Below are 20,672 nucleotides of genomic sequence, written 5' to 3'. Positions count from 1 at the left end.
GAGGCAGTTCGGCTCACTGTGTCATGAATAATTGACAATGACCTTTTCCAGCATGCAATGGCTTATTGGCTTCCTGTGCTGACAAGGGCGTTCAAAGTGTGTGATATGTTCTGCTAATAGAGAGAATAACAGTACATATAAAGTAATTGTCTGGCAGGCAGCGATCACTTGGAGTGAAATCAATCAGTGCCATTGTGTTCATGCACAGCAGCAATCTGATGCTGGACTCCGTTCTGATTCGTGGACGTTCCACAAAACTGCCAAGAGTCAGATCGTAACGATGAGGACCAACAAGACTATTAAATTCATCAAGAGGTTTGAATAGGTTATTAAAGGATTCAATTTTATTCTAAACATACTTGTTTCAATGTACAGTCAGGTAAACTGTGAAAGATATCTTTTTTGGGCCTGAAAATAGTGCAGAAGCTTAAAGGAATAGTCCGCTCAAAAATATTGTCCCGAGCTTTCGGGCATGTGTTTTTAAACATACGTTGAGCGATCGTACGAACATTTCCTATGCACCTTACCGTGGTTTTCCACAATTTTACACATGTAAAATCATGCAGCATGGCGCAGCCATCTTGTGCTAATCTTATCCGTTGCCGCATCGCCCTAAGGTGTACTGCATGGCAGCACTAAATCATATCCCCCGCCCCTGAAGCTGACATCACTAGAGGCGTACGGCCCATTTCACAACACCAATGCACGTCTCGTGTCGGCATTCTCTGCGCTCCAGCTAATGACGTGTCTCCATGGAAATGGCAGGACGCCTCTTTCCTCTATAACTATAAACAGACCGCTTCTCATCAGACAACATCAGAGTTGCTTTTTCAATTGTTCCACTGTCTTTTTTGTATATCCAGTGGCTCGTTTCTGCTCTGTTCAGCTATCTTCGTTGCTCGTAGCCCAGGTGAACAGATACTAGTACTATCATTACTATTTATTTTAATTTTGTCACATAATGGCAACAATACAGCCCTACCAGTACGAGCCGGTGTATTCCGTGGCCGAAAGAGAAAGATGCGGAAACAATGGGGCTTTGGGCGACAGTTGGGAGGACGAATCACCAGATCAAGAGCCTGAGCCTAGTAGCATGGACAACGTCTCCACCTGGTGTACCTGCAATTATTGTGAGGTCATGCCAACCGAGGAGGAGAAGTGTTGCTGCTGAGAAAACTCTGGATGCTTGTCGTACATATCGGAAGACGAGAGACGGCCGCAATGCATTACCGAGCTGCATGACTTCAAGGCAGCCTGCCTCACACAGTCCGTGTTGAGGATTATGATGGTGCTTATGCACAAACTTCATGCAACAGTTCACCCTTGCAATCCAAGTAATGAGTAAGTGTACTCTAGATGTGATGTCACTTAGGCCACTAACATTTCATGTCTCCTATATTATCGTAACTTTGATCTATCACTGCCAAATGAATGTAGTCTTGCAATTTTATACATCACTCGCGATTTGGGGAAATCATAGTGGTCATCTTATGTTTCTTTCACGTACAGCCAAGAAACAATATTTCACCGTGTCCCAAATGTAATGAAATGCATAGTTGTTCACTTTTGTAATTTGTCTACACTTTGAAGCCCAAGTTGATTGATCCGGGAAGTAACATTTGTACTGTCAACAATGCCATAGGATACAAGATTGCATTTTCAACTAAGGTTTGATGCACTTATCTTGTTCATTTACATACAGTTTGTATGTTTCTCTTCCAGAGGTGGTACAGGCTGGTGGCCTATAGTGCATTTACATGGTGGCTTCATGGGATGTTTGGCCACCGCGTTAGACGAGTGATACCCACCTGTGTCGTAGGTGCCATTAGAGACACATTCCCCAAGGACAGCAGTCAGTACGGGTGATTTTTCCCACCCTGTGCTGCAACCCGAAGTATATAATATGTAGTACATTTGTGCCATCATCAGCAACAAAGTAAAATACAACAGAACTTTTATGAATGGTTGCTTCAATTTTTCAGTGAATCAAGGATACGCTCACTTGTCCTGGCAGGGCTGACTGGGTGGGAACGGTCAAGGTGCCAAACACCATGTGCACTTCAAAGGTATCTTACGCGCAGGGGCCATTGTTCACATGACCTCCCCAGACCCAGTCTCTCCAGACAGGCTCCCCTGAAGCAGGCCACGCCCCTCCAATCCACATAAGTGTTTCCAATCAGCAGTGTTCCGGCCCTTTCCTGCATGTCTCTTGGCCATCCGTCCCGCCTACCCCATCAATGGCAGTTCACACCTGTGTCTGTGCCCTCCCGAGGGTGCTGTCAGGATGGGAACGGCCAAGGTGCCAAACACCATGTATACTTCAAAGGTATCTTCTGCGCAGCAGACATTGTACACATGGCCTAGCCAGACCCAGTGTCTCCAGGCAGGCTCCCCTGAAGCAGGCAGTGCCCCTGTTATTCACATAAGACCACGTCATATACATGTCACTCATTCACATACACACCCACTTTTCGAATTCTTTATAAACCCCTTGATATTTATCATGATAACATCTGTGAGCACTGCAAGTCAACTCGTCATCGTGCTACCTGTGAACATCTCTGAGCACTGCCAGTCAACTCATCATCGAGCTACCTGTTCTCCTGCTACTAACTACCCTGCTTGCTGAATCTAACTGTTTGTTGGTCAAGGTAAGTGCAGGTCACCTAATCATCTCTTCTTGATCTCTAAATTTCTATCTATTTCAAACGAATGTACCCAGTAGTGCAATGTTCATTCTTCTCATTGCCATTACCATTGACTTCGGTTTAATTTGTACTGTTCTCGAAATATAGCAATTGTCATCAATGTCAATTGGGATAGAATTGCATCCTTCAAGAACCAGGTCTATAAGCATGTTTCCTTTTGATGCATGAAAGTACATTCAACGGACGAGTAACACATTACGATTTGCGTCACATCAATCAATTCTGTATGTATGTTATCCTAGTGTATAGATGACTACGCTACACAGGTTTTGCTTCTGTGACCAGAAGTAACATTGCAGAGAACATTTAATCATTTTAAAAAAAATAATTGTTCTAGTTTATTTCAAACTTTTAAAATGTTACAGCTTTTTAAATTATGAACATATATTCATACTCTTTTTCTCACTTCTGGTACATTGATGTTCTCTTAAGTATATTCAATTGTCTTTTAGTCATCTTTTCCAGAAGGAAAGTTATGGCAAATATCAGTGTGCTGTTTTGTCCTTAAAAAATCGCATACCACCAATTTTCTCCATTCCGGTTACTCTTTTGTCGATCTCTGCTTCGAAATATTTCATTCTTTCTGTTTGTAAACCTGGGCAATAAATCACCAAATGTTTCAAATTTTCTTCTGCGTTGTTGCAAAACTGGCATGTATCATCGTTTTTTTGCATTATTTTTCTTCGGTTTAGAATCTCTTTTGTCTCAAATTGGTTTAGACTAAACTTTAGAAAGAGAATTCTTAGTCTTTTTGACGGGAACTTTACAAGTTTTTTTGGCAATTCCTTATATGCCCTTGCTTCTGGTGGTAATAAATTCATGCTTCTAGGATTCCTCCTTCGCTCAGTGGTTCCAATCCAGTATGTGCTCCATAGTTTGTTTTTCACAGCGTTCGGATTAATGCATAACGTTTCTTTGTTGGTGTTAAGCTCTTCAAGAATGTCCTCACACACTTTTTCCCATTCACCCAGCATCGTGTTTCTTTTGTCTGTGGGGCCCTTGTTAAGTATCCTAAACTGTGGAAGATTGTCGACTCCAATCACCTTCTTATAGAGACAAAAAAGGGAGTTCCATATAACTCTTGCGTTCACTGATATCAGATTCAACTTGTATTGGATACAAGCTGTATGTGTTCCATTCCGGTTACTCCGGTGTTCCATTCGGAAGATTTAAAAATTTTTTCCAAAAGATGTTTTCACACGACTCCCACGTTGTGTGGGGACAGCCTAGTGCTGTTTCAGCTTTGTATATCAATGCGGGTATGACTTTCAATCAATAGAATTCAATAACTGGTTTTAAGGAAAATTTGCCGTATTTTTAATTTATCACTAGTCCTTGACATGCCAGTTGTTTGCATTTCGATTTTTTTTATCTTATCGTGAGATCATCGTTGATGCTCAAGTTAACCAATGTTACGGGGTATCTTGTCTGTGTGACAGTTCTAAGTTGTTCTAGTCTGAGTCAATATTTTTGTTTTTGATGTTTTTTGCCTCCTTGTAAATTCCTTAGTACTAGGATTTCCGTTTTATCAATGTTTATTTCCAAACCATTTTTCATAATATATTTTTGCAGTGCTGTAAGTTTTCTCTGCAAGCCCACTGGGGTTTGGTCAAGCAACACTGACGTCTGCGTATAGCATCCAGTGTAGCTCGTTTCTGTTGATTTTAGGAAGGAAGGAATGAATCTCGGATAATTCATCTCCAATGTCCGTGATAAAGAAGTTCAAGAGAATTGCCCCGAGTGGGCATCCCTGCTCAATTCCTCTGAGTAAAGGTCTTTTGTGGCCTGTATTAGGTCCATTGGGCATTTCTGCTTTATCATTTTTTTCCATAATAGGTCGCTATCGACTGCATTGAATGCGTGGGCTAAGTCCTTATTGCTTCCATTTTCCTTATTGCTTCCATTTTTAGGATGTTTAGCATAAGGAGTTTCAGCCCACAGCCAACTCCTTTTACAAAACCTGTTTGTCTGTTGTCAAGTGCACCCGACTGGTTGATCCAAGATGTTAGTTTCTGTTGTAGTTGGCTTGCGAAGAATTTTCCTATCACATCCAGGAGCGCAATTGGCCTATAGTTCCCGGGATTAGATCTTATACCTTTTTAAAATATAGGTACTATTATTGCACTTTTCCAGGATGCTGTTCTCGTTCGTTCAAGATGATCTGGAACAACATGTTGCAAAACTCAGACCACTCCTCCAGGTTTTGTTTTAACATATAATTTGTCAGCCCGTCAGGGACTGGGGCTCTAGAGGCATTTATGTTTTTTATTTTCTCACTGATGTCCTCTCTTGTAATTTCGATATCCCATGAGTTCAGAGTTTCTTGTTTTGGCTCCATTTTTACATTTTGACTTTTAAACAGGTTCGCGTAATGATGTTTCCACTGATCTTCATTTACCATATTACAGCTTAACGCTCCTTGCGTTTTTTCCGTTTTGTTTATTATTGACCAGAAGTTATGTGAGTTTTTCCCTGTCATACTTTTTAACATATATTCTGCATCTCTTTGCTTCATAACTGATCTATGGCTTTTAATCCAGTTTTTGTACTTCGTTTGCAATTTACTTTTTTGTTTGATCTTTTCTGGCTGCATCAAGTACTTAAGCTTTCTGATATTCTGTCCGAGTTCTCTTTTTTTGCGTAGAATATCAACATCGAAAGTGTGTTGATTTTTGTATTTGCCCTTGCTTGATGTTGGTCTTAGTTCTTGGTATTGTTCTAGTATTGGAACATATTCCACTGCATCTTTGCCTTTGATTGGGACAGTATTCCTCAAATTCCTTGTCAGCTTTGTTATTTTCGTGCTGTCCAATCGCAATCTGATCTGATTTGGCTCCAATTCAAAATTATGAGACCACTTTTCCCTTTCTGATGTATATTGAATTTTGAGATCCATTTTCATTAAATTGCGGTCACTCTGATTCATGTTCAGTACTTCCATATGTAGAGTTTTTTTGGCAAGATCTACAGTGACAATGAAGTAATCTAATACGGACTGTTTGTTTCGTTTCCACGTTGCTTTTGCCGGAATGTCACCTCTAGTGTTCCCATTCAACATTACCAGATCTCTTGCTTTCATCTTGTCCAGCCATTGTGATTTGATGTGATCTCGCTTTGTGTTTTTTGCTCCTATTGTCATATCTAAATTTTGTATTTGTATAAATTCCAAGTCAAAGTCTCCACAAATTATGATGTTTGGAGCCTTTTCGTAGAGTATTATACTGTCGATTATTTCGCACAACTTGTCAAGGAAGTTCCATGTTCCTGTGGCTTTGGGTTGCCAATATATGTTGACAATGTTCAGCCTGTGTTTGGTTTTCTTCTCTGCCACTGTTGTTTCAATTACTGCCGTTTGAATATATGGAGTTGGGTTGCAGGATTTCTTTATGCACAGCCTGCACTTCTTTCTAACTAAAATAATTAGTCCGGACATTAGGTGTCCCTTTACTGCTGGATTTAATGCAGCTTCATAATTCGGGATACATGGCATCTTTGCCAGCCACGTTTCTTGCATGCAGAGGATATATATGTCCTTTAATTCAGTTGCCGGGCTTTGAAATAAACAAGCATGACCTCTTGTGTTCCACGATCCAATTCATAATGGTTTTTGCCCCGGGGTGGTTAGTTGTTAGCTTGCTTTACTCATGTGTAGGGCATCCGCTATCCAACTCCGAATTCTCACCATCTCGTTTGTCATCCGTTGTTTTCAGGCCCTGGTTTTTTTGATTCACTTCTTCCTTGGAACATGGTATTGCTATTTTTTATTTTATTTTTTTATTTGGTTAATTGGACAAGAGTCATCGTCTCCGGTCCATTCACTCTGAGTTGTTGGTTCTGGATCAGGTGTCCACTTCTTTTGTACATCAGCTGCTGGACTCTATGCGGTTCTGTTTGTTTTAGCAGGGATATTGTTTCGGGAGTCCTGTACAATGGACTTGATTTTGTTGTTTCATTTTTTTTTTTTTCTAGGATGACTTCTGTCACGTCAAAACCTAAATGGTTTAAATTGTCTAATTCGTCCAAGATCATTTCTTTCGTCTGTCTTGAATGAATGTGCAGCAAAACTATCAAGATCTGACTCTGACGAATTTGACCGTTTTAATGTCTCTTGAATTGATTAGTGATGGGATGATTTGGAATAGGTGAAATACATTGTTCCTGTTGAGGGTTAATCCACCCTCCTCTGTCTCTATTCTTTCAAGCAGTAAACAATGATTTGATTCCATGTTTTGTCTTCGCAGTTTGTCTTTCTTTGTTCTCCATCAGTTTAGGCTTCCCAGATTTCCACTCCGTCTCTTTTTCCTGATGGCACGGCCACTTTCTCTTATGTTGGCTTTGTAGTAAATTCTTTACTACATTCTTCAATTCAGGTTTGCCTGTCGAGTTCGGCTGCTCTTTCTTTTGGAAACCCAATTGTGTCCCTCTCGCTCTTGCTTCATTTGCAGCAATTGCTTCTCTCTTTTCTTCAATTGTCTGGGACTGAATGCCCCTGGCCTGGGGGCCTTTTCCTGTTTTGGGCAGTTCCTTTCGGTTCTGGGGAAGCTATTATTTCACAGTCTTTTGGGTACTTGTTTTGTTTTTATTGGAATGAGAACAACTTTTGTTGAGTCCTGTTTGTCTTCCAAGTCACTACTAATAGTAATCTTTTTTCTTTCCACACCTTCCTCTTCCGAATCACTGGACACGTCATCAATTTCATGGGAGGAGAGATTCATCATTTCCTCCATTATTTGGTCGTCTTCATTCACATGGTTTTCTGTTGGTTTAATGTTTATTTTTTCTTTATTCCCATTATTTATGACTTGCTCCTGTAACACCTGTGCTTCTTATATATCATTCTCTCTTTGAAATGCTGTTGTATGAACAGTCACGTTCAATGACTTCAGATTCCTCAGGAATTTTATTGAACTGTTCGAGTTTGTATTTTTGGATGCGGTAGATTTTGTTTTTCTCTTCCATTTTCCTCGTTTTTGGGCCTGTTTTTTCGAAAATGGGATAAGTTTCCATATTTTGCCCGTTGTTTTTGCAGCCCATATTAATAGACTCATCAAGATGCTGATCTTGCCCTAGTGTGTTCTCTGCCGTTAGGTTTGCTTGGGGGTTTTGAGTTTGCCCTTGGGCGTTGGCAGATGTTGAAGGTTCCGCCGGCAGTACAATTTCAGAAAGGGATGCGTCAGCATTTCGAGTTTGTTTTTTTGTTTTGTCATTGTATGTCCCTTTTGTTAAGATTTTGTATGTATTATCGTTGTTTGAGTTTGTTTGTGGACTGTTGCTTACTTCTTCAATCTGAACTTCTACAGGTTGTTCATATGAGTATTGGTTAAGTTATCCACTTGAGTTATTCTGTGCTGTGGCAAGTCTAGAGCTGCATTAGTTCTCTCTTTTGTTGTTCCTTGATCTGGGACCGACTCCTTACTTCTCTTCAGATGTACTCTCTTTAAAATCAGAAGAGCTTCTCTGGCCACCTCAGCCAATAATTTCTTATCAGCATTGTTCTTTAGTTATTCTTTTAACAGTAATGTTGATAATTCCAATTTTTGCAAGTCATTATGCGTTTGAATTTTCAATTCTTTCAGTTCAACCTCCAGGCTCAGCATCTTGGAGTTCATTAGTGCAATCAAGGTGTTCTGGTCTTTGTAGTTGTCATTAAATTGTTCATACATTTTTGTAAATGGAGCGACGGCTATTGTTATTTCAGAGAGTATGTTAGGTCTTAACTCGAAGCAGACAGTTTCACATTTGTTTACTGTCGTGTCATTGCCTTACAGGTATTGCTCTTTTTATTTTGGGGCATCCCCTTTCGGCTATGGATGAATCTGTTGAAGATTCATCAGAGGACAAAGCCATAACCATTCTCTGTTTACCTGTTACTTCCATTTTTTCAGGTCTCTTTTGAGTTGTTGACGCTTTAGAAACTTCACTTGCGTTTTCAGTGCGTCTTTTTTGTGAGCTTACTATATCTGGGGACGTATTTTTGAAAAAAACAGATGTTGCAGCCAATGTCGGCTTGAGTTCCTATCTAGAGCGAAGCCTTTGTGCCTCTCTGGTTCCTTTCTCAGATGGCCAAGGGTCTGCATCAGGGGTGCCTGTATTGTGGCTGCAGCAATATATGTACAATTCCGAGAAATAAAGTTGGTACCCTTTAGTGCGCTCCTTGGGAAGAATTACTCAATCACTTGGTTATGTTAATTCCAATTTGTTTATTCAGTATAGGTTCTGGATACTCCATACACTTAAAGTTTCAATAAACAAACTTTGTCTCCCAAATTGTCTCCCAACACGTGTTTCCCCATGACTTTAGCCACGGTTCCTCAGGGGAGATTCTAAAATGAAAAAAGAACCCAAGTTCATACATTCTATGTATATAAACAGAGACTTAAGTGCATTAAACCTCTAGTTTCATAACCACTTCTATCTGAGAAGAGGACATACACTCACCCTTGTCATGTTTCTCATAATTCTGATTCAGTATTGATTGGTATTCAATTTTCTCTCTCATCGGCTCTCTATTTGTCTTCCTTTTGTTCTTTTTCCCTTTTTTTTCCTTTTTTTCTTTTTTCTTTTTTTCCCTATAAGAAAAATGCACAAAGCTCATATGCTTTGGTTCACATTCTAATACTGGCTATTAATGTGTTATATTTCTGAACAGCAAAGCAGTCTTTGCTGTCCTATACAGTGTGCTGTGTCCTTCCTAGCCTATATAGAATGGCATTTTAGTATTGATCCATTATTACTAGTATAAATTCTGCATTTGCATTGGTATTCAGTTTGATTGAATTTATGCACCCTCTATAAGGTAGCCCTTTACATTTCTAGAGAAAATTATTTTAAATTGCTATTGAGTTTACCTTGTGTGTAGATTCTTGTGGATTCAAAGATGTTCCTTTCTCTCGGTACGATTGCCTCTGTGCATCCGTGGTTCCCGGATGCATCTTACCTCAATTCTGCTTCTGTTTATATATCGCGGAGCACGTCGCGTGATGACGTCATCGCGTAATGTGCCGCGATGACGTCATACGCGTCAAAAAACGTGCGGCGGCCATCTTGGATTTGTTTTTTGTGAAAATTTTTTTTTTTTTTTTTTTTTTGTGTTTCTATGTTGTAGCCTTCATTTTTGTACAAATAATTTTCAGGTTGCATTGCTATTTTGCAAAAGAATGGATTTATTTTCAAAGAACCCCTAAGCTAACACTAATGTCTTCTTTAATTTAATTGTGTCTCTAAATGTTGTTGTATCTATGCGTATGTGATGGCATCAACACGTTGGATCCAGCTTTCCATTTACTATATTTCAGTGTATGTGGTATAGAGTATATAGGCTCTATGTATAAATGAACAACAAGTTACTTATACATGCTTTCAGTGGTAGACAGAGAGGTACTTAGGATGATGCACATATACAATCAATTGTGTTTTTATAACCAGTTTGCCATCTCTGGATCTGTGTTTAGACCAGTTTGGCATGTATCCATTATACAAATCCATTTTGACTCCATTCTCCTTAATATAAGTTCTCTGTCTCCTCCTCTTTCAGGTTGCTCGATTTTTTCCAGTCCAATGATTTTGATGTCCTTGATGTCTGATTGTTGGTGTTCTTTTGCAAAGTGTATGGCCATTGGGTACCTTGCATCCCCGTTCTTGATTGCTCTAAGATGTTCCAATATCCGTATTCTAATTTCTCTTATCGTGCTCCCGATGTATTTCTTGTTGCAAATGCATTGTATAGCATAGATTACATATTGACTTCTGCAGTTTATAAATTGTTTGATGTCAATCATTTTTCCAGTGGGTAATTTAATTTGTTTGATTCCATTTATCATGTGTGAACAAATTGAACATTTGCTGCATTTGTAGGATCCTGTTGGTGCCGGCACTTTCAAAAAACTACTCAAGGAGTCCTTTACTGGGTTCCTTAGATGACTCGGACTTAATTTCTTTTTCAGAGTTGGAGCTTTTCTAAATACCATTAATGGTTTTTCTTCAATAATGGTGCTGAGTGTATCATCTGTGAATAGAATGTTCCAATGTTTATTCAAAGTTTTCTTTATGTTGTATATTTCACTACTGAATGTTGTAATGAAATGGGTTTTCATTTCTTTATTCTTTACTTTTCGTTTTTCAATTAATAGGCTGGTTCTTGTTACTTTTTCTGCTTTCTGAATTGCATGGTTAAGAGAGTCTTCTTTATATCCTCTCTGTATAAAGTTTTCTTTTAGATCTGTTAGATGTTTTTGGTACCTGGTATCCAAGCTGCAATTGCGTTTTATTCTAAGTATTTCTCCATATGGGATGTTCTTTATGGTGTGTTTTGGATGGTTGCTTTGTGCATGTAGCTTGTTGTTGACTGCTGTGGGTTTGATATACAAGTCTGTTAGTATCTTGTCACCATCTGTGTACAGTGGTAGATCTAAAAATTCTATTTCTTCTGAGCTGATTTTTTCTGTGAATTTGATATTATGATTATTGTCATTAAGATAGGCAATATATTTCAGGAGGCTTGTTTTGTTTCCATGCCATATCACAAGGATATCGTCTATGTAACGACCCCAGTAGACAATTTTATTTTCTATGAATGCCTCATGTTGCCAGGCATGGATTAGTTCAAAATGGCCCATAAATAAATTCGCATATGATGGGGCAAATTTCGCCCCCATGGCAGTTCCTTGTTCCTGCTTATATAGGACTTGATTAAACAAAAAAAATGTTGTTTGACAGAACGAAGTTTAGCATCTCTAGAATCATATTATTCTGATTAAGAAATGAAATAGACCTTGTTTTCAAGAAGAATTCCGTTGTTTCCATTCCTTTTGTGTGTTGGATGCTGGTGTAAAGTGACACCACATCCAACGTCACAAATAAATATTCTGCTTCCCACGGTATACACTCCATTTGTTGTATCACGTGTTTCGTGTCTCGTAAATAAGAAGCTAGCCCTGTTGTTAGGGGCTGTAGATATAAGTCTATATATTCTGAGATTCTTTCTGTTAAAGAACCTATCCCATTAATGATGGGTCTACATGGTGGAAACGTCTTGTACTTTTTATGTATTTTTGGAAGGAAATATATTGTTGGCATGACAGGTTTGTCTATTACCAAATACTGTGTTTCTTCTTCCGTCAGTATGCCCATTTCTTCCCAATGTTTTGCCATTTGATTCCATTGAATCTATCAGAGGAAATATGACACTAAAGGAAACACTAAATTTAAAACAAAAACAAGTACAGATAATATTACCACACCAACAGAATCGTCAGAAACTGAAACGAACAGCGAATCAGAAAAAGAAAGTAGTTCCAAACCAAGTACATCAAAAGACCTGCTAGGCCCCTCGTCTTTTTTGGAAGAATTTCGGAGACACAAATCAACAAATCGACCATATACCCAACGAACAATGTTCCCGAAACCATCTCTAAATCTAAACGTAGGCGGAAATACTACAATAGGTTCCACAAAACCAAGAGGGGAAAGAGAGGAGGATCGAATAAACACAGGTATAGGACAAAGAGGAATGCTAACCAGATCCAGGAACAGAGAAACCAGAGGGAACCAGGAAATCTAGTCCTAAACCTTTCCAATCTAAATATTGATGAATCTCTCAAGACAGCACTTAATAGAGGACTGAATTTCTGTCCAGCCAATAGGACGGATTACTTCCAAACACAAGTAGACCTTTTTAAATTTTGTCGGAAACTAAAACTTAGAAAATATTTCGCAGAATCACCTATGAAACTCAAAGAATGCAATATCCAAGACATTTCACCCCTCACTGTGGAACTAGCAGAAGGATCAGTAAACATAATGAATTTAACAGAAACGGATTTCTCATTGGATACCTTCATGGCGGAACAAAATATAGATCCGTTCCAGACTGAGGAAACACATTTAAGATCTAAATCGAAATTCATACCCAATTTAATGGAAAATAATGCCATAGATCTTTTTCAAAAAGCTGTAAGCAATGATTTACGAAAAAAATACCTTGAAAACAAGCAAACCAACATCAAATACAACTTAACGAAAGCTGAGAAAAAGGCAATAGATACACTCTCCAAAAATGAGGAAATAGTTGTGAAGTCAGCTGATAAAGGAGGGAACATTGTGCTTATGAAGAAACAAGATTACATAACAGAAGGAACCAGACAATTAAAGGACACTAAATGTTACTCAATACTACAAAAAAACCCAATTAGAGACCTAAAAGCTCAATGGAATCAAATGGCAAAACATTGGGAAGAAATGGGCATCCTGACGGAAGAAGAAACAAAGTATTTGGTAATAGACAAACCTGTCATGGCAACAATATATTTCCTTCCAAAAATACATAAAAAGTACAAGACGTTTCCACCATGTAGACCCATCATTAATGGGATAGGTTCTTTAACAGAAAGAATCTCAGAATATATAGACTTATATCTACAGCCCCTAACAACAGGGCTAGCTTCTTATTTACGACACACGAAACACGTGATACAACAAATGGAGTGTATACCGTGGGAAGCAGAATATTTATTTGTGACGTTGGATGTGGTGTCACTTTACACCAGCATCCAACACACAAAAGGAATGGAAACAACGGAATTCTTCTTGAAAACAAGGTCTATTTCATTTCTTAATCAGAATAATATGATTCTAGAGATGCTAAACTTCGTTCTGTCAAACAACATTTTTTTGTTTAATCAAGTCCTATATAAGCAGGAACAAGGAACTGCCATGGGGGCGAAATTTGCCCCATCATATGCGAATTTATTTATGGGCCATTTTGAACTAATCCATGCCTGGCAACATGAGGCATTCATAGAAAATAAAATTGTCTACTGGGGTCGTTACATAGACGATATCCTTGTGATATGGCATGGAAACAAAACAAGCCTCCTGAAATATATTGCCTATCTTAATGACAATAATCATAATATCAAATTCACAGAAAAAATCAGCTCAGAAGAAATAGAATTTTTAGATCTACAACTGTACACAGATGGTGACAAGATACTAACAGACTTGTATATCAAACCCACAGCAGTCAACAACAAGCTACATGCACAAAGCAACCATCCAAAACACACCATAAAGAACATCCCATATGGAGAAATACTTAGAATAAAACGTAATTGCAGCTTGGATACCAGGTACCAAAAACATCTGACAGATCTAAAAGAAAACTTTATACAGAGAGGATATAAAGAAGACTCTCTTAACCATGCAATTCAGAAAGCAGAAAAAGTAACAAGAACCAGCCTATTAATTGAAAAACGAAAAGTAAAGAATAAGGAAATGAAAACCCATTTCATTACAACATTCAGTAGTGAAATATACAACATAAAGAAAACTTTGAATAAATATTGGAACATTCTATTCACAGATGATACACTCAGCACCATTATTGAAGAAAAACCATTAATGGTATTTAGAAAAGCTCCAACTCTGAAAAAGAAATTAAGTCTGAGTCATCTAAGGAACCCAGTAAAGGACTCCTTGAGTAGTTTTTTGAAAGTGCCGGCACCAACAGGATCCTACAAATGCAGCAAATGTTCAATTTGTTCACACATGATAAATGGAATCAAACAAATTAAATTACCCACTGGAAAAATGATTGACATCAAACAATTTATAAACTGCAGAAGTCAATATGTAATCTATGCTATACAATGCATTTGCAACAAGAAATACATCGGGAGCACGATAAGAGAAATTAGAATACGGATATTGGAACATCTTAGAGCAATCAAGAACGGGGATGCAAGGTACCCAATGGCCATACACTTTGCAAAAGAACACCAACAATCAGACATCAAGGACATCAAAATCATTGGACTGGAAAAAATCAAGCAACCTGAAAGAGGAGGAGACAGAGAACTTATATTAAGGAGAATGGAGTCAAAATGGATTTGTATAATGGATACATGCCAAACTGGTCTAAACACAGATCCAGAGATGGCAAACTGGTTATAAAAACACAATTGATTGTATATGTGCATCATCCTAAGTACCTCTCTGTCTACCACTGAAAGCATGTATAAGTAACTTGTTGTTCATTTATACATAGAGCCTATATACTCTATACCACATACACTGAAATATAGTAAATGGAAAGCTGGATCCAACGTGTTGATGCCATCACATACGCATAGATACAACAACATTTAGAGACACAATTAAATTAAAGAAGACATTAGTGTTAGCTTAGGGGTTCTTTGAAAATAAATCCATTCTTTTACAAAATAGCAATGCAACCTGAAAATTATTTGTACAAAAATGAAGGCTACAACATAGAAACACAAAAAAAAAAAAAAAAAAAAAAAATTTCCCACAAAAAACAAATCCAAGATGGCCGCCGCACGTTTTTTGACGCGTATGACGTCATCGCGGCACATTACGCGATGACGTCATTACGCGACGTGCTCCGCGATATATAAACAGAAGCAGAATTGAGGTAAGATGCATCCGGGAACCACGGATGCACAGAGGCAATCGTACCGAGAGAAAGGAACATCTTTGAATCCACAAGAATCTACACACAAGGTAAACTCTATAGCAATTTAAAATAATTTTCTCTAGAAATGTAAAGGGCTACCTTATAGAGGGTGCATAAATTCAATCAAACTGAATACCAATGCAAATGCAGAATTTATACTAGTAATAATGGATCAATACTAAAATGCCATTCTATATAGGCTAGGAAGGACACAGCACACTGTATAGGACAGCAAAGACTGCTTTGCTGTTCAGAAATATAACACATTAATAGCCAGTATTAGAATGTGAACCAAAGTATATGAGCTTTGTGCATTTTTCTTATAGGGAAAAAAAGAAAAAAAGAAAAAAAGGAAAAAAAAGGGAAAAAGAACAAAAGGAAGACAAATAGAGAGCCGATGAGAGAGAAAATTGAATACCAATCAATACTGAATCAGAATTATGAGAAACATGACAAGGGTGAGTGTATGTCCTCTTCTCAGATAGAAGTGGTTATGAAACTAGAGGTTTAATGCACTTAAGTCTCTGTTTATATACATAGAATGTATGAACTTGGGTTCTTTTTTCATTTTAGAATCTCCCCTGAGGAACCGTGGCTAAAGTCATGGGGAAACACGTGTTGGGAGACAATTTGGGAGACAAAGTTTGTTTATTGAAACTTTAAGTGTATGGAGTATCCAGAACCTATACTGAATAAACAAATTGGAATTAACATAACCAAGTGATTGAGTAATTCTTCCCAAGGAGCGCACTAAAGGGTACCAACTTTATTTCTCGATATCTGGGGACGTACTCAAGTCAATCTGTCTGCGTTTTCTGGCCAGTTCGGATGGAGCATGAAATTCGTCAAGGTTTTGCTCTATTAAGTAAGAGGCTTTGTTTGGTTCCCTGTTTGTTCTGTCATTAGCTGTGGGGGTTTCTTTTGCATCATGGTTATTGATTCTTTCGTTAAAGAAGACCAAGTCTCGTAGTAGTTGGTCTGCCACTGCCAGAGAGTTTCGTCTGTTTGTCTTCTCACCCGCCTGCATGTCACCAGTTGCTGAAAACAATATGGGAGGCAAGTCTTTGTTGGCTAATTGGTTGCACTCTGCGACTCCTTGCAGTGCTTTATTGGAGCGTGTTAGCTTAGTGGGTTGTTCTCCTGCGGCAAAGACATCATCATCTAGCTCCCACTGTGCTAGTTGATGGTACTGTGTTGAGACATTTGGTAAACTAGGTTCTTCTTTTATTTTGTTGACTCATCGCCGTTGCACGCAGATTGCTTGTGCAGTTGGTCTGTTTGGTTCCAAGTTTCGTAGTTCTCAGTGTTCGTACGTATACCGAACATTAAGCTATTTTGTGCCGGTAGAGGGGAGGGCAAGCAATCTGTTTGCATTGAGCGATATCTAAGGTTTTTGGCATGTTTTTTTCTGTTGTGCGGCTTTTCCAGTTTTGCGCATAGCGCCACGCAAGAACTCGCAGCGCTGGGGCATTTTGTAAGTGACACCGTGTTAGAGTGTCTCTTACAAGCCCGTCAATATAAACTCCTGCTCTGTCACTTGCCTTGTATTGTTGATAATCAATTGCCTTTTCGTTGGCCCGCCACTCGTCCTCTCCTCCCCTAATTTCCGCCTGCCTCCATTCTCTCTCGACACACATAGCGTCAGTTGTGGCAAGACGCCCGTGTCAGATATCAGGAGTGCGCCCCCACCTTCAGGCTGGTTACCTGGAATATGGTTGCTGCAGTTCTCATTAGTTTTAGTTGAAATTTTAATCATGTTTGGGTCATGGGTGGGGGAGGTTGAGATCGTGTTGAGTTCTACCTGTGATATCTGTACAGTTTTCGCGTAAAATTGCAAGCGCCTTCAGCATTGACTGTGCGTCTTTTTGTAGTCTATGTACTCCCACCCCTAGACCCTCCCCAGTCACACATACTTTGTGATTAAGATGCGGTTTCTTACTTGCATAAGACCCCCTCCAGAGGTTTCCAAGACTTCCTGGGTCTGATGCTCCCACCACTTCGGCCGCTACAGATTTGCATCTCCTCAGCTGAAGTCGAGTCTGGGGCGCAGGGCAGGGTGTGAGTGTTCTCATGGGCAGGCAGTTAAATGTGGTTATGTCGTTGGTAGCGGGCTCCATGGCCCTTCACGCTCGTCACAAACACCACCGCATCTGGGTGAGGCTTATGGGTAATTATTAGCTCCTCCTCCTCTAGCACGGTCAGAAAGGTCAGAAAAGAAACACTCCTCCGGTGAAAGCTCAGGATTGCAGGATAACAGGGTACAGCTTCCACAGCCACAAACACTCAGCTCACTATAATTCCATCTTTCTCATGCATTCATGCAACATAATTTCATTTCTAACATTACAATTTCTAAGCTAATGCCGAATACAATGCAAAATGCTTGAGTGCAACATTACAACCAGTGGGTTTCGCACAGTGATTTCTGATCAAGTACACTAGCCATCAATCAGGTGAACTTCAAAATGTATATTTTGACTAAATGACTTACACAGTTTACGATGGTATCAATGTAAGCCATGTGTGTAAGGAAATAATTTGATTTCAAATACGATTGACTTTTTTTAAATGAATATTCTATTCAAAAGATGTATAAAAGGTTGGGAATTAGAAGGAGGCGGCACGTGGATCTGAGGTGGCTGAACAGCTTGCTGGTGCAGTTGTTACAGTGAAGAACACGGTTTCACAGAAAATCAAGAAAGCAAGGGTAACAAACAATTTCAATTACTAAAAGTGGTTTGGGCTGGTGTAGTCTTCATAACATGCTTTTTATAAAATCTAAAGTGCTAAATACTGTATGTTGGATTTACAATGAACATGTTTTCACAACCCATCTACTAGAGGCCCAGAAGAAAACGAAGTATGAAGACACAGACAACAAATGAAACCAGAGATGCTGCTTGCCAAACAGATTTCACCATGGGGAAGATTTTATTTGATGCGCAGCGTAGTCCAGTCAATGAGCATACTCGAGATGCTCATGCCCAATGGCCAGAAAATGTATTGAATGTGACCAGCGAAGCACGCAAAGTGTTTTTGGACCATTGCTACAATGTGAGAACTACCCAGGATGAAGAAGAAACTGAATATAAGAAATATGCTTTTGAATTACTCAGTGACCACTTCACACAATCTACACCCGCAAAAAAAGGGCCACCCAACAAACAATCGAAATCAATGGTTTCTCCAATTCGTGTTCAGATAACACAAGCTGAAATAACAGAGACTGAAGCCTCAACGGAATTGACCGAGGAATTAGCCAAAGATCTCGACTACAGTGTGTCCTGTTCAGCCGATATATGTCCACCACAGTTGAGTCACAAACCACATTCATGCAGGACAATAGTCTAATAAAGGAGCACAAATACATTGTATTCGACAGCGGTCTGGTTAAGATTATCCTGATGCTGAAATGTGTCCATCCAGTGAGGGGGGTGATGGGAAGTATGCGGGAAGCCATTGGTGAATGTGACTCGTGTATCAAAAGGCACTAACCTGAAAATACAAGCCACCTGTGATCAGCTCCATGCTACATTTTCACAGTCCGCTCAACCGATGCTGGACAAAGTGCCAGCTGGACATCTACTCTGTGCAGCAGCTTTACTTTTCACTGGCTCTACTTTTAGTAAGTTGTCCAGTTTCTGTCAATTTGTGGGACTCCAGTTCCTTTCTAAAACACAGTACTACAAATATCAATGTATTCCCTGCTATTAGTGAAGCCTGGAAAATTTAACAAATGTCAATTGAAAGGACATTCTCTAACAAACGGTTCACGCTAGCTGGCGATGGACAGTGTGACAGCCCTGGATTTTCAGCAAAGTACTACACATACCACTTTCAGGACATGGAAACTAAAATAATTGTGAGTTTGGTGGTCGTGCAGGTATCCGAATGTAAATCCTCAGTGGCCATGGAGAAACATGGTTTTATAAAATCCCTGGAAGATCTCCAATCGAGGGAAATGCAAATAGACGTCATAGCCACCGACAGACATGTTTCAATAGTCAAGGCCATGAGAGAGCAGTTTCCAAACATTTGCCATCTATTTGATGTATGGCATGTTGCCAAATCAATCAAAAAAATCACAGCTGCTGGAAGAAAAAAATAAAGGTTCTGAAAATATTTTACAGTGGTCCCAGTCTTTCAGCAACCATCTTTAGAGGAGCTCCAAAACTTGTGGCGGGTCTGTGGAAATACTACTAAAAATGGCGCTCATTAATGCACCAGTGTTCCAACATTCGCTCTTGGACAGAAAACCTAGATTTTCACCAATGTGCACATGAAACTTTATCGGAGGAGCAGGAACACAAGAAGAAGTGGTTGGGTCCATCTTTACCTCCACACAAAGCTCTTGAGAAGATCGTGTTTGATAACACTATCAAGAGATCTGAAGGGACTCAAAGAATTCTGTCTCACGGGGGATTTGGAGGTGTTCCACAATATGTGCCTATAGTACAGGCCCAAGAGATTGTATTTCGGCATAGACGGGATGCAATATCGGACATTAGCGCATAACTAGAACGTACAGAGAGAACATTGGAGGACTGCGGGAAACTTTGGGATGCTGCTTTACACAATGGCCTTTACGAAAAGAAGCAAAAAATGGGTGGTCAAGCCAATATAGCAGGAAATGGAATTCGATTTTGTGACAGATCTCACTTTGATTGTGTTGGACATACATACTCATGGAATCGCTCATGATTTTATTCCGAGGACACATACATTGCCACAAAATATTGCAAACATGGCCTGTCCACCGAAAGCAGATCTCGTGGAACAGTACACTTCCTGGTTCAAATGATTAGCACCTATTCATTTGTTGAACAATGTTTATATAAAGTGTCCAAATAAAGCGTTCAAATTGTCTTTTGAAATGCATGCTCTTTGTCAATTATTTTTGCAAGAAGTGCCTTTTGGAGGATGCCATACAGTGTAACGCTGTGTTTTCACACTTTCCGCCATCGTCAAGCTTTTGTGGGTCCTTCACTGGTCAGGGGAGGGTTAGGTAGATATCAGCATGAAAGCAACTTTGGGGTTCTGCAGTTGCCTTACCAAACATGTGTCCAAATAGCTGAATAAATACGCGTTCCACAAAGGAATGAGACCTAGGCTAGATAAGATACTTGGCACGCAAGAGCTACTGACTATAAGCAAAACAGCGCATCAAAGGGGGTTGTGGTGAGAAATATTTGCATTCTGACCTATATTTTTATGGGGGCATAAGTTAGGGGTCGTTGCTATCGAATGCCTTATCACAGGATCTGATCTTTGATTTGCGGCCCTCAGGGTCTTACGATTTCAAACGCAGTGGAGGTAGGTGTCAGTGTACATCACCACTCTTGATTAGGTATATGGGAGGTGAAGTTGAGGTGGTACGGGGTTAGGGTCTGGCAACCAGATGCTTTCCAAGGGAACAGAGGTCATGGGTTCAGGCGACCGCGGCCGGGCAGGAGGGGGTTGGAGATGGCATGAGACAGTGAGCAGAGAAGGAT

The 20,672-nt window shown here is 39.5% G+C and overlaps 1 protein-coding gene across 1 annotated transcript in view; it reads right to left on the bottom strand.

Annotated features, from left to right (window-relative positions):
- Positions 1 to 20,672, bottom strand: part of LOC138467978 (serine palmitoyltransferase 3-like) — a 1,426,144-nt gene that overhangs the window by 179,407 nt on the left and 1,226,065 nt on the right. The window lies entirely within an intron of this gene.

This window comes from Ambystoma mexicanum, chromosome 4q (assembly GCF_040938575.1).
Source record: "Ambystoma mexicanum isolate Mex_15411 chromosome 4q, UKY_AmexF1_1, whole genome shotgun sequence".
Classification (NCBI taxonomy): domain Eukaryota; kingdom Metazoa; phylum Chordata; class Amphibia; order Caudata; family Ambystomatidae; genus Ambystoma; species Ambystoma mexicanum.
Note: the sequence above shows the minus strand (reverse complement) of the source record. Positions and strands in the feature narration are given on the sequence as shown.